Raw genomic sequence first — 15253 nt, 5'->3', positions numbered from 1 at the left:
GTGTATTGGTTATGTAATCAGTATGGACTCACGGTTTTCTTTTTCGCTTAATGGGTTACAATCATTTACTACCATTATTTATTTTGGTGCTCAAATTGTTCCTGATTTGGCCAGTGGAAGCTCCTTCAAGCTAGCTCCTGAGGACAAGACATTTTGTTTCCTTAAGTAACTAGAGGACTCTTTATTTCTTGAATGTGAGGGAAGATGACTATCCATGGTTTCATTCGGGAGCAAGGAAAATTAGTCTGCAATGGGAGATTTTCAGAGTCTACAATTCTCTGCTATCACCCGGTGAATACAACACATTCTCAATGCCAGTTTCATAGATAGTGCTGTTCTGTGATCACCCTCAACCATCTGCAAACATAAACTGAGAGAAAGTGTTAATGTCAAATCCTATTCTCTCTCATATATATCAAGTGTTTATATTCATTTGAATGACTCAACAACATGCTTGAATGAGAATTGTGTGAGGAGACATTCAAGTGACTAACTTTATTTTGGGTTTAACTCTAAACTCAAACAGAGCAAAGCCAAAGTTCTTTGATGCCCCATAAGGCCATTAGTGCTATTCAAAGAGTGGTCCATCAATCAACAGCATCAACATCACCTGGGAGCTTGGCCCCCTCCCACAAAATTATTGTACAGAATCCTATATAAGAATAAAAAATATTTTGTAGAGGGCATTTTACTGTCATAAAAAGACAGTCTGTCAAACTTAAAAATGTTAAGTTAAAAAATATTATAAATAGTATGAATAGTAATTTCAGACTTGTAGATATGCAACACACATAAATAGTAATTTTTCTGGATTTTAGAATTATGAATTGACTGTTATCTTATTTTGCTCATCTGTTTTATTTTTTACATTGAATATTAATTTACAATAAAAAACAAACAACAGAAGACAAAAAATACAAGTCAACCCAGAAGTCCAGCATACCAAAGTGATTTTATTAGTATTTGCCTCTTTTATTCCCTTATATATATTGACTTAGTTAAGATTCTCTCAGAAGGAGACGCTGAGCCAAGAAGTCAGGTGCAAGTGATGTGTTAAGGAAATGGTCCCAGGGAGACCAGGTGAGGGAAGCAGGCCAGGGAAGGGAAAAGAAGCCAAGCACAGGGGAGCTTTCTGGTGAAACCCCAGCTTCCATCCAACCTGTGGGGAGCTGTGGAGCACCAGGCAAAGGCTCTGGGCTTCTGGATTCCCAGGTCAATCAGTTACAGACTACAGGCTAGAGAGGGTACCAGTAAGGCTATTCCAGTGCTCAAGGGCAATTCAGTGAATTGGGTCACGTTGGGAACTACTGGCTGGGAAGCATTCAGCAGCTTGCTGCATGGGTGGGTGCGCCTTATGGGAAAAGGAACCCCAGGGCTCTGGATGGGCACCAACGGTGTGTGCTATAAGAATGTATATACAGGAGCTGAACTTGAGAAGGAAATACTCTTCTCTATACCCTCCTCTATACTGATCTTTACATGAACACTTGGGTGAGCGGGTTAAAAGTGTGGTTTTGTAGTCGGTAGATTTGAATCCTCACTCTGCCATTTACCAGCTGCACATCTACGGATCAAGTTACAAACTGTCTCTGAGTCTCAATTTCATCATCTATAAAGTAGGGCTAATAATATGCCCCTTAATAAACTGTCGTGAAAATCAAATGGAATAACATCTATAAGGTTTCTAGGTTTGTGCCTTTGCATAGTCCGTGCTCCATAAGTGATTTGTTTTTAAACTTCTTTCAGTCTCGGGCTGCAAAGTAAACCCAAAGGAGGCACAGGGATGAGGATCCAGACCTAGACAATCAGAAGAGTATAAAGGATTCACTTCCAGACTGTCAGCTGAAGTGATTTAAACCTGTAAACATTTTATGTAGCTTTTGATCATCACAGAAAGATGAACAGTATGCATTTGCTATGGAAATAGTTACTAATCCTTAGTCATAGTCATTCTGGTGGATAGTGAAACAAATGTTCAATTTTTTTTTTTTTTGGTCTGCAGAGCCTAACCAATTTCTTATAGAGTCTAAATAGTTAGGTAATGAAAATAGTGTCTTAGCGTGAGCTCCCTAGAAATAGGGAGATGGAGACTCTTGTGTAAGTATTTTTTTGAAGGAGTGTTCCCAGGAGAAACTTGTAAGGGATGATGGAAGCAGAATAAAGCAGGAGGAGGACCTAAGAAAGAGAAAGTTAGCCCCAGCCTGATTCCATGGGGAATCGGCTCTGGAAGATGAATTGTAGCACAGAGGTTGCCCTGCTCAGAAGGAAGGAGGTTGGCTGTTAGAAACTTCAGGTTTTTCACCTTGCTCACTGACAAGGTGACTCCAGTCAGCCAAGGGCAATCCTCCAGAGGAGAAGGTAACTCTGAGCCCAAAGCAACCACCAACCTCAGCAGCTGAGCAGTGGCTACTCTGGCTGTTAATGGAAATGTGTAGCACTGTAGCATCTGGTGCAAATGACATGTTTTGTGTGCAAAGTTTTAGGTGGCAATGCCTTGAGGTTCATTTTGTATAACATGCTTTCTTCTTAAAAAGAATGTAACTTTTACAAACTTCCAAACTTGTCTAAATTATTCTTAATTACAAAGAACAAGAAAGAACAGCAATGAGAACCAATTCAGCAGCTACTTAAAAAGAGAAAGCAATTCACAAATCCCACTGGCAGCATCTGTTTCTTCAAACGTGAATTGAGCATTATCAATCACTGAAAATTTTAAACAGGAGAGACATGTTCAACCTCATGCTCAGGATAAGGTCATGTCTAATTGGTACAAATGAATCAGCTCCAGTGCAGTTAGCTTAGCAATTTTTATTAAATTCACAACTTAGCAAATTCACTCTGTAGCATGAAGGTGCCCAAGAGAACCACTCAGCCTATAGTCTGTTTTTAAGGAAGGTAGTATGAAAAGAGAGAAGGGAGAATTCAGATGGCTTCTACAAACAGGCATAAATTTGAAGTAAATAGTCAACTGTACTGCATTATTATTTTCCAAATATTTGTAGAGGATATATTTTTTCCTGAAATTGTGTTTATTTAACAATGGATCCTGGGGGAAATTTACAAATGAAGGTAGATCGGGCATTTGTGCAGATCAAATGAACTCATGCCAACATTCTTGGGTCCTTAGGTAATTGTTACTATATCATGAATTTTATCTGGGCAATAAGGAATAATTGAATATTCTGTTAACATTCTGGGAGTCACTGGAGATTTTTTTATCCTAGATAAATAGTTGAGTATTGTGTGGTGTATGTGTTTTATTCAGAATTTAGAATAATGGCCTTTCCTTTTTATCTTCAGCAAATAGTAAGACTTTGAAGAAGAACTAATACACAAAAGATGATTTAATTTCCATAGGTTTAGTTTTTTACAAGATGATTTGAAATATCCATGTATTTCTTTACATTTGGGAGATTATTATGCTCTTTGTTATTGGGACACGCAGGCTCCAGTGTGGTCTCCTCCTAAGAGAATTGGAAATAAAGTAAGTATTCCCTCACCTCATAAAAAGTAAATACTGAAATCAACACAGAACAAATGAAATGACCAATAGGCAAAGGATTACTGAAAAATATTTATCAGTAATTCATCCCAAGCTAAAGCTATAATATATTGTGAGGTAGGAAACAGATGGGCCCCTGGGCCGGACAGCTGGTGTTTGTCAAGTGGAGTGAAATTGAAGCTTTGTTCTCACCCAGACACTCCAAGGACAAAGCTAGTGGCAGAAGCTGAGCTCTGCTAAAGTAAAGAGATAAGGTGTCCGCTCCTGAGATAAAGGAAGACTTCCCTGTCTGCACATGGTGTAGGAAGGCTACTTGGGGGTCAAAAAGGAAGGGGACCCCACCTAATAATCAGTGTGGACATGCACCCACAGCCCTCTATGGTGGGATCCATGTTAGCAAAAAGTTGCACATGCATCTTGGGGAGGGTTCTAGAACCAGTCAGGTGCCAAAAAAGAAATGAGATAATTGACCAAACGTAAACAAAGACCCAGAAGGACTGTCCTATATAAGAGATTTAAATCACCTCTTTACTGCACTCCTCCTCATTAGGGAGGATGCCCACACCCTTTATCTCTGGGTGTGTATTTCTGCCTTGCTTCTGTCTTAAATAAAATGCTTCTCTGTGTGCTCTCCCATATGTTGTGCTGCATCTCATAATAAACTTTGTGCCTGTTTTTACAGTTGTTGCCTCCTTGACACATTCTTCCTTTCAAATGGGAGAAAGAGCCAGGGCCACTTTGCTCCTAGCCTCTAGCCCCTGGTGGTCTGGCGGCTAGAATTCCTGGTTTTCATCCAGGCTACCCAGGTTCAATTCCTGGGCAGGGAACTAAGATCTGTCTTCAGGACTGCTCACTGCTGTGTCTCCGAGATCAGTTGCACAGCTAAAGAAAGAGTCAGCCAGGAGGAGGATTGATCAGCAACAGACTCATCACTAAGTGACAACAGCCAGGCCGACTGACTGTGTCTCTCCAGATTCTCCCCTGGGTAGGGACCTCTGGTCTATGTCACCCATGCATTTTTGTTATAAATTTAGACCCCTCAAGGCTGGTAGCACTAGAATTTTGAATCAACCAGCAATGCTTGTTCTGCACACAGTTTGGTTTTATTCATTCATTCAGTATATTTATTGAGCACTGATAATGATAATCCTGGAGCTGTTCCTTTCTCTTACCCTGTGGTGCCCCCCCCACCCCGGAGCATGACCTAGACAGATTGTTTCGGTGTCATCTGGCTTCCAGCTGTATTGGGACAATGGCAGACACTGGTAAGAGAAAGGAGTGGAAAGGAAGGAGAAGAGAAGCCAGGCTAGTTCTCCTTTGCCCTCTTTGCCTCAGGCTGCATCCCAGGCAGTAGCTGTGTCTGTCTCCCCCATAGCTCCAGTTCCCACCTGAATATCCTGCCCTGGTTCCAACTTCCACTGTGTGACCCTGGCCTCTGAGCTCTGGTGGAACCACCTCCTCCTTCTGTCCCTCTAGCCTAGGGATGGTACCAGCTTCCTTTTTTTTTGTAAATATCTGGGCCACCTCACAGTGTCCTGGTTGACTCCTCGGCCTCTTCTATCACCTGTGCCACCAAATCTTTGCATTAACTTCCCTTCTGTGAGAATGCAGAATGGTTTCTGCTTCCCTGGTTGGATCTTAATTTACCATGTATCAAGCACTACGGCATGTCAGGAGAAGATGAAATGCAAAATGAGGCATGACCCCTGCCTTCCTGGAGCTTTCAGTTTGTAGGAGAGACATATTTTATTAGAATAATCACAAAATACATAAGTGACAATTACACAAGTTTGGATAATTGGAGATTATCACAAGACTCACATAATTCCACAGGATATACTTAAGGAAGTTTCTCATATAAGCAAAGGATATGGCAGGACAGAGTGCACAGGCTATCATATTTTGGTCTAAGACTTCTAGGCATAACTCTCTATGTCCTTTCCTAGTTGCTCAGGACAGGGCACACTTCATCTTCAGATTATACACTAACAAGATAACGGTGAGCCCAGGCATACATTTATTGAGGGCTTTTTTATACCACTGGCTATATAAAAACCCAGGCTGTGTAACCTGTTAAATCAGGTACAAACTATCAATCTACACATCCCTAAAAAGTGTAGACAAACTAATACATGTTGCCTCTAGGGGAGTTTTGAACTTTAAACAGAACATTATGAAGTTGGAGTTAGTATATTTCAACCTTCCCTTGATCAGACTTCTAGACATCCCAGGAGGTAAGCACAGTGCTATCCAGTATAGCTGCAAGGTTAACACTTTCCTTACACAATATATAAACTTACAGTATGTGCTCTGGAATCAGAAAAATCACACTGATGAAACAGCATTTTATGTGAGATCTGAAGGATGAGGAAGAAATTAAGTTGGCCCTTACGGAAGGAAAGAGTCTGGTAGAAAGAACAGCATTTTGCAGGAAAGACCCAATTCAGCAAAGACTGAAAAAAGGCAGTGTGACTAGAACCTTAGATAGAAATTTTGGCAGGGGAAGAGGCCAAAGCCAGTTTCATTGAGAGATCAAGTAGGGTTTTTACCGGACCAACTGGAAAAGAGATTCACTTTTTACTTGGGATTCCAGCAGGATGTAAGCCTGGAGCTGCTGGTGGACAGTTTCGCTACCTTGTGGGGACATTCCAGCTGAGGTTGTGTTACCAAGTCCAAGCTCACTCTGCTCACCACACGACAGGCCAATGAATTGGAGACGAGGTGTTGAGGCAAGGAATATGACTTTATTTGGAAAGCTGGCAGACTGAGAAGATGGCAGACTAATGTCTCTAAATAACCATCTTATCAGGGTTTGGATGCCAGTTTCTTTTATAGCACAGAGAGGGGGAGGAGATGAGGAAGTAAAGTAAAAAGGCCATAAGTTTTACCAATATCCCCTGGAACGGCCAGCCTCAGGGAGGGGATGTGTTAATTTCTTCTTTTTTGTAGCCATCCACAGGTGGACAGGGTCCAGATGTTTCCCTGAACAAAGGCACTTTGGTTTAACATTCAGACTGAGGGGCAGGGCTCCCTGAGGCAGGCCATTATGTACAGGCAGTATCTTTTAGTGAACAAAAGCAACCAGGAAGCAAAGGTTAAAGTAAAAGAAACAGATCCAACATGTAGTCAGAGTTGGCTCTTCCCTGTTACAGTTGGAGTTCACACAAACGAAAGCAGAGCTGAGAGAGCAAAGAGCCAGAAGAGAGTGCCAGCAAGCACAGCAGAGGGAGAGAGAACTGTTCTCGCGTCTCAGATCCAGGCTTGCTCAGTCTACCCCTTGAAATTCTAAGTTTTAGGACCTGTCACATTCTCTTTTTACTAAATTGGTTTGTGTTAATGTTACTGAATGCATGTTCCTGTGCCCTGACACACAGTGAGGCCAAACAATATTAAAGATTGGAGTTTGGAGCAGAGAAAGGTTCACTGCAGGTCTGTGAGAGGAGAGCAGGTGGCTCATGCCCCAGAAACCCCCAAACTTCCCAAAGGGTTTCAGCAAGGCATTTTTAAAGGCAAGGTGAGAGACGAGCATGATTGCCTTTTGCAAACTTCTTGGTGTAGGAATCCTTTATTCTTGCAGCTGTCCACATAGGTCAGGTCATGATGTCCCTGTAAACCTCCAACAAGACAAATGTTACTTTCTGTTCTGCAACTTTTTAATCTCTATTTGGATGGAAAAGTGATATAGCCTTAAAGGTCAGAGCCTTGAGAATGGGCTCTCCTTTATATTTTAGGCTATAGGCAACATTCTTAACTTGTAGCAAAAGCAGTGGAATACAAAGGTTAAAGTAAAAGAAACAGATCTAATATAGAGTCAGATTTATTCTTCCCTATTACATTAAGAGTTCTAATACTAAAAGGAAAGCCCTGCAAAGGATATTGAGAAGTACCAGGAACTGTCGTGTTACCAAAGTCAAGGAAATTCCTAGGATGGTGGAGGAATCAACAGAATCAAATAGAAGACCATCACTTCCCCAAATCCATATGATTGCTTTACCAACCCCTCCAGGGATTTTCCTGCTATGTTGAAAATATAACATCATCTAAACTTAAATTATTTAAAAATTAGTCATTATACAGATTAAAAATTATGCATGTGCTCTTTTAGTGCCTAGTCACATGTAAAGAGAAGTTTGCTCTTGTGCTAATTCATCCCTGACTCTTATACCCCTGAGTTGCTGCATCTGTTCTTTAGAGTGTTTCTTTGTTTCTTTTTACTGAACTATATTAGCTTTCCGTTTGCCACTCAAAACATAGCTAGTTGTGTGAAGCTTCTAATCAGTGCCCACCCACAGAGGGGCTCCCTTACCCCATTGCTCTCCTAGTTGAGTCTCAACTTCACTCCAGACCCCAAGATGTATAAAAATCACAATCCCTTCACTTCTTCTGAATGACTGGTAAATAAACAAGGAAGTAGTCTCAAAAAGCTCTTTGCAAATGACCTTACAAGAGTTTTTCTTTTCAGAGGGTAAGATGGGATGTACAGCTGACAAAATAAAATAAATTTGAAATGGATTAAAGACCTAAATGTAAGGCCAGACACTATAAAACTCTTAGAGGAAAACATAGGAAGAACACTATGACATAAAGCAAGATCCTTTTGACCCACCTCCTAGAGAAATGAAAATAAACAAATGGGACCTAATGAAACTTCAAAGATTTTGCACAGCAAAGGAAACCATAAACAAGATGAAAAGACAACCCTCAGAATGGGAGAAAATATTTGCAAATGAAGCAACTGACAAAGGATTAATCTCCAAAATATACAAGCAGCTCATGCAGCTCATTATCAAAAAACACAAACAACCCAATCCAAAAATGGGCAGAAGACCTAAATAGATATTTCTCCAAAGAAGATATACAGATTGCTAACAAACACATGAAAAGATGCTCAACATCACTAACCATTAGAGAAATGCAAATCAAAACTACAATGAGATATCACCTCACACCGGTCAGAATGGTCATCATCAAAAAAATCTACAAACGATAAGTCCTGGAGAGGGTGTGGAGAAAAGGGAACCCTCCTGCACCGTTGGTGGGAATGTAAATTGATACAGCCACTGTAGAGAACAGTATGGAGGTTCCTTAAAAAACTAAAAATAGAACTACCATATGACTCAGCAATCCCACTACTGGGCATATACCCTGAGAAAACCATAATTCAAAATGAGACATGTGCCACATTTTTCATTGCAACACTATTTACAATAGCCAGGACAAGGAAGCAACCTAAGTGTCCATCAACAGATGAAAGGATAAAGATGATGTGGCACATATATACAATGGAATATTACTCAGCCATAAAAAGAAACGAAACAATAATTTGTAGTGAAGTGGATGGACCTAGAGTCTGTCATACTGAGTGAAGTAAGTCAGAAAAACAAATACTGTATGCTAACATATATATGGAATCCAAAAAAAAAAGAAATTGGTTCTGATTAACCTAGGGGCAGGACAGTAATAAAGACGCAGACATAGGGAATAGACTTGAGGACACAGGCAGGGGGAAAGATAAGCTGGGATAAAGTGGGAGAGTAGTATTGACATATATACACCACCAAATGTAAAATAGATAGCTAGTGTGAAGCAGCTGCATAGCACAGGGAGATCAGCTCGGTCTTTGTGTCCACCTAGAGGGGTGGGATAGGGAGGGTGGGAGGGAGGCAAAAGAGGGCAGGGCTATGGGGATATATGTATATAATATAGCTGATTCACTTTGTTATACAGCAGAAACTAACACAGCATTGTAAAGCAATTATACTCCAATAAAGTTGTTAAAAAAAACTATATGAGATATTAAGAGTTCATCATTGTTTTAAGACACTAAGTTTTAGAACCATGTATGATGCAACAAGAAATGACTAATTTAGTTGTGTACACATAGAGGAGAAGGTGTATTTGAAGTATATTTGGAGGTACACTTGATGAGATGTGATAAAGGTCTGGATTTGTGGGTGGGGTTTGAGGAGAGCAGAATTGAGAACACCTCCCAGATTTCTGGCCTGTAAAAATGGGGAGATCACATTTTATAGTGAAATTAAGGAAGGTATTAAAGAGGAACACATCTGAGGTCAAGAGTCCAGTTTTGAAAACGTTTAGTTAAAGATGCCTGTAAAACATCCAAGAGGATAAATAAGCTGAAAAAAATTAATCTGGGCTACAGATATAAACTGGGGAGATTTTGGCTTAATGATGATATTTAGAATCATAGGAATAAATTATATCAACTAGACCAGGATGATGACTCTGCCTCAAGAGCTGAAGTCTGAAGATTTTCATAATGTAGAAATCTAGAAGAGAAGCTGACACATAAGAATGAGGTGGGGGGGAATGGTTAGAGAAGTTGGAAGAAAGAGGAAAATGGGAAAATGTGGAGTCACAGAAGCCAAGATAATAGTTTCCCAAGGAGGAGGAAGAAGCTGGTGTCAAAGGTTGCTGAGAAGTTTAGTACAATAGTGACTGAAAAGAAAGTAATACAATCATTCTTAACCTTGGCGGCATTTTGGAATCAACTGGCAAATGTCTAAAAAAACGAATTTTTTTATTTATTGGATTTTCTGGTGTCCACCCAAAAAGATTCTGATTTAATTGGGCTGGCGTATGGGTGGGTGTCTAGATTTTAAAAGATTTCCAGAGTATTCCTGTGTACAATATTGAGAACCAGTGATAGGATGGATTTGGCCATGTGGCAGTACTTGTAGACCTTGGTAAAATTGTGGGCAGAAACTAAATTTGGTAGGTTGAGGAATCAAATGCTCTATTACAATTTATCTTTTTTTGTTCTTTTTGATAGAGCAGTGTTACAGTTTTCCCATTTTCCTAATCTAATAAATTGAACTTTTCAGTAATAACCTTGTCTTGGGACACTTTTGAACTATTTCCTAGGTCTGTGGTTCTCAACCTAGGCTACTATTAGAACCATCTGAGGAGCTTTGTAAAATATTCTCAGACAGTGCCTACCCCAGGTTAATTAAATCAGATCCTAACAGTGGGAAATGGGCAAGGGGATTTTTTTTTAAAATTTTATGTTACTTTATTTTTAGATTTTTTTGATATGGACCATTTTTTTAAGTCTTCATTGAATTTTTTAGAATACTGCTTCTGTATATATATATATATATATATATATATATATATATATATATATATACCAGGTTCTTATTAATCATCAATTTTATACACATCAGTGTATACATGTTAATCATAATTGCCCAATTCATCACACCACCACCATCACTCCCCCGCTGCTTTCCCCCCTTGGTGTCCATATGTTTGTTCTCTACATCTGTGTCTCAATTTCCACCCTGCAAACCAGTTCATATGTACCATTTTTCTAGGTTCCACATATATGAATTAATATACAATATTAGTTTTTCTCTTTCTGACTTACTTCACTCTGTATGACAGTCTCTAGATCCATCCACATCTCTACAAATGACCCAATTTCGTTCCTTTTTATGGCTGAGTAATATTCCATTGTATATATGTACCACATCTCCTTTATCTATTCGTCTGTCAATGGACATTTAGGTTGCTTCCATGACCTGGCTATTGTAAATAGTGCTGCAATGAACATTAGGGTGCATGTGTCTTTTTGAATTATGGTTTTCTCTGGGTATGTGCCCAGTAGTGGGATTGCTGGATCATATGGTAATTCTATTTTTAGTTTTTTTAAGGAACCTCCATACTGTTCTCCATAGTGGTTATATCAATTTACATTCCCACCAAAAGTGCAAGAGGGTTCCCTTTTCTCCACACCCACTCCAGCATTTGTTGTTTGTAGATTTTCTGATGATGCCCATTCTAACTGGTGTGAGGTGATACCTCATTGTAGTTTTGATTTGCATTTCTCTAATAATTAGTGATGTTGAGCAGCTTTTCATGTGCTTCTTGGCCAACTGTATGTCTTCTTTGGATAAATGTCTATTTAGGTCTTCTGCCCATTTTTGGATTGGGTTGTTTGTTTCTTTAATATTGAGCTGCATGAGCTGTTTATATATTTTGGAGATTAATCCTTTGTCCGTTGATTCATTTGCAAATATTTCCTCCCATTCTGAGGGTTGTCTTTTCATCTTGTTTATGGTTCCCTTTGCTGTGCAAAAGCTTTTAAGTTTCATTAGGTTCCATTTGTTTATTTTTGTTTTTATTTCCATTACTCTAGGAGGTGGATCAAAACAGAGCTTGCTGTGATTTGTGTCATAGAGTGCTCTTCCTATGTTTTCCTCTAAGAGTTCTATAGTGTCCAGTCTTACATTTAGGTCTCTAATACATTATGAGTTTATTATTGTGTATGGTGTTAGGGAGTGTTCTAATTTCGTTCTTTTACATGCAGCTGTCCAGTTTTCCCAGCACCATTTATTGAAGAGACTGTCTTTTCTCCATTGTATATCCTTGCCTCCTTTGTCATAGATTAGTTGACCATAGGTGTGTGGTTTTATCTCTGGGCTTTCTGTCTTGTTCCATTGATCTGTTTCTATTTTTGTGCCAGTACCATATTGTCTTGATTACTGTAGCTTTGTAGTATAGTCTGAAGTCAGGGAGTCTGTTTCCTCCAGCTCCACTTTTTTCCCTCAAGACTGTTTTGGCTATTGGGGTCTTTTGTGTCTCCTTACAAGATTTAAGATTTTTTGTTCTAGTTCTGTAAAAAATGCCATTGGTAATTTGATAGGGATTGCATTGAACCTGTAGATTGCTTTGGGTAGTATAGTCCTTTTCACAAAATTGATTCTTTGATTCCAAGAACATGGTATATCTCTCCATCTGTTGTTATCATCTTTAATTTCTCTCATCAGTGTCTTATAGTTTTCTGCATACAGGACTTTTGTCTCCCTAGGTAGGTTTATTCCTAAGTATTTCATTCTTTTTATTGCAGTGGTAAATGGGAGTGTATCCTTAATTTCTCTTTCAGATTTTTCATCATTCATGTATAGGAATGCAGGAGATTTCTGTGCATTAATTTTGTATCCTGCTACTTTACCAAATTCGTTGATTAGCTCTAGAAGTTTTCTGGTGGCATCTTTAGGATTCTCTATGTATCGTATCATGTCATCTGCACACAGTGACAGTCTTACTTCTTTTCCAATTTGTATTCCTGTTATTTCTTTTTCTTCTCTGGTTTCTGTGGCTAGGACTTCCAAAACTATGTTGAATAATAGTGGTGAGAGTGGACATCCTTGTCTTGTTCCTGATCTTAGAGGAAATGCTTTCAGTTTTTCACCACTGAGAATGATGTTGGCTGTGGGTTTGTCATATATGGCCTTTACTGTGTTGAGGTAGAGTCCCTCTGTGCCCACTTTCTGGATAGTTTTTATCATAAATGGGTGTTGAATTTTGTCAAAAGATTTTTCTGCGCCTATTGAGATGATCATATGGTTTTTATTCTTCAATTTGTTAATACAGTGAATCACATTGATTTATTTGTGTATGTTGAAGAATCCTTGCATCCCTGAGCTAAATCCCACTTGATCATGGTGTACGATACTTTTAATGTGTTGTTGGATTCTGTTTGCTAGTATTTTGTTGAGGATTTTTGCATCTATATTCATCAGTGATATTGGTCTGTAATTTTCTTTTTTTGTAGTATCTTTTTCTGGTTTTGGTATCAGGGGGATGGTGGCCTCATAGAATGAGTTTGGGAGTGTTCCTTCATCTGCAATTTTTTGGAAGAGTTTGAGAAGGATGGGTGTTAGCTCTTCTCTAAATGTTTGATAGAATTCACCTGTGAAGCCATCTGGTCCTGGACTTTTGTTTGTTGGAAGATTTTTCATCACAGTTTCAATTTCATTACTTGTGATTGGTCTGTTCATATTTTCTATTTCTTCCTGGTTCAGTCTTGGAAGCTTATACCTTTCAAGGAATTTGTCTATTTCTTCCAGGTTGTCCATTTTATTGGCATAGGGTTGCTTGCTGTAGTCTCTTAGGATGCTTTATATTTCTGCAGTGTCTGTTGTAACTTCTCCTTTTTCATTTCTAATTTTATTGATTTTAGTCCTCTCCCTCTTTTTCTTGATAAATCTGGCTAATGGTTTATCAATTTTGTTTATCTTCTCAAAGAACCAGCTTTTAGTTTTATTGATCTTTGCTATTGTTTTCTTTGTTTGTATTTCATTTATTTCTGCTCTGATTTCTTTCCTTCTGCTAACTTTGGGTTTTGTTTGTTCTTCTTTCTCTAATTCCTTTAGGTGTAATGTTAGATTGCTTATTTGAGATTTTTCTTGTTTCTTGAGGTAGGCTTGTATAGCTATAAACTTCCCTCTTAGAACTGCTTTTGCTGCATCCCATAGGTTTTAGATCGTTGTGTTTTCATTGTCATTTGTCTCTGGTATATTTTGATTTCCTCTTTGATTTCTTCAGTGATCTGTTGGTTTTTTAGTAACGTATTGTTTAGCCTCCATGTGTTTGTGTTTTTTACATCTTTTTCCCTGTAATTCATTTCTAATCTTATATTTTTGTGGTCAGAAAATATGCTTGATATTATTTCAATTTTCTTAAATTTACTGAGGCTTGATTTGTGACCCAAGATGTGATGTATCCTGGAGAATGTTCTGTGTGCACTGGAGAAGAAAGTGTAATCTGCTGTTTTTGGATGGAATGTCCTTTAAATATCAATTAAATCTATCTGGTCTATTGTGTCATTTAAAGCTTCCGTTTCCATATTTCTTTTCCTTTTGGATGATCTGTCCATTGGTCTAAGTGAGGTGTTAAAGTCCCCCACTATTATTGTGTTACTGTCGATTTCCTCTTTTTTAGCTGTTAGCAGTTGCCTTATGTATTAAAGTGCTCCTATGTTGGGTGCATATATATTTATAATTGTTATATCTTCTTCTTGGATTTATCCTTTGATCATTATGTAGTGTCCCTCCTTATCCCTAGTAACAGTCTTTATTTTAAAGTCTATTTTATCTGATACGAGTATTACTACTCCAGCTTTCTTTTGATTTCCGTTTGAATGGAATATCTTTTTCCAACCCCTTACTTTCAGTCTGTATGTGTCCCTAGGTCTTAAGTGGGTCTCTTTTAGACAGTATATATATGGGTCTTGTTTTTGTATCCATTCAGCAAGCCTGTGTCTTTTGCTTGGAGCATTTAATCCATTCACACTTAAGGTAATTATCAATATGTATGTTCCTATGAACATTTTCTTAATCGTTTTAGGTTTGTTTATGTGGGTCCTTTTCTTCCCTTGTCTTTCCCACTTAGAGAAGTTCCTTTAGCATTTGTTGTAGAGCTGATTTGGTGGTGCTGAATTCTGTTAGGTTTTGCTTGTCTCTAAAGCTTTTGATTTCTCCATTGAATCTGAATGAGATCCTTGCAGGGTACAGTAATCTTGGTTGTAGGGTCTTCCCTTTTATCACTTTAAATATATGTTGCCACCCCCTTCTGGCTTGTAGAATTTCTGCTGAGAAATCAGCTGTTAACCTTATGGGAGTTCCCCTGTATGTTATTTGTCATTTTTCCCTTGCTGCTTTCAATAATTTTTCTTTGTCTTATTTTTTGCCAGTTTGATTACTATATGTCTTGGCATGTTTCTCCTTGGGTTTATCCTGTATGGGACTCTCTGCACTTCCTGGACTTGTATGGCTATTTCCTTTCCCATGTTAGGGAAGTTTTTGACTCTAATCTCTTCAAATATTTTCTCGGGTCCTTTCTGTCTCTCTTCTCACCCCTATAATGTGAATGTTGTTGTGTTTAACATTGTCCCAGAGGTCTCTTAGACTGTCTTCATTTCTTTTTAATCTTTCTTCTTTCTTC

The sequence above is a fragment of the Globicephala melas genome, chromosome 15 (assembly GCF_963455315.2).
Source record: "Globicephala melas chromosome 15, mGloMel1.2, whole genome shotgun sequence".
NCBI classification, from domain to species: Eukaryota; Metazoa; Chordata; class Mammalia; order Artiodactyla; family Delphinidae; genus Globicephala; species Globicephala melas.
The sequence above is the reverse complement of the archived record's forward strand: the minus strand, read 5'-3'. Positions refer to the sequence as shown.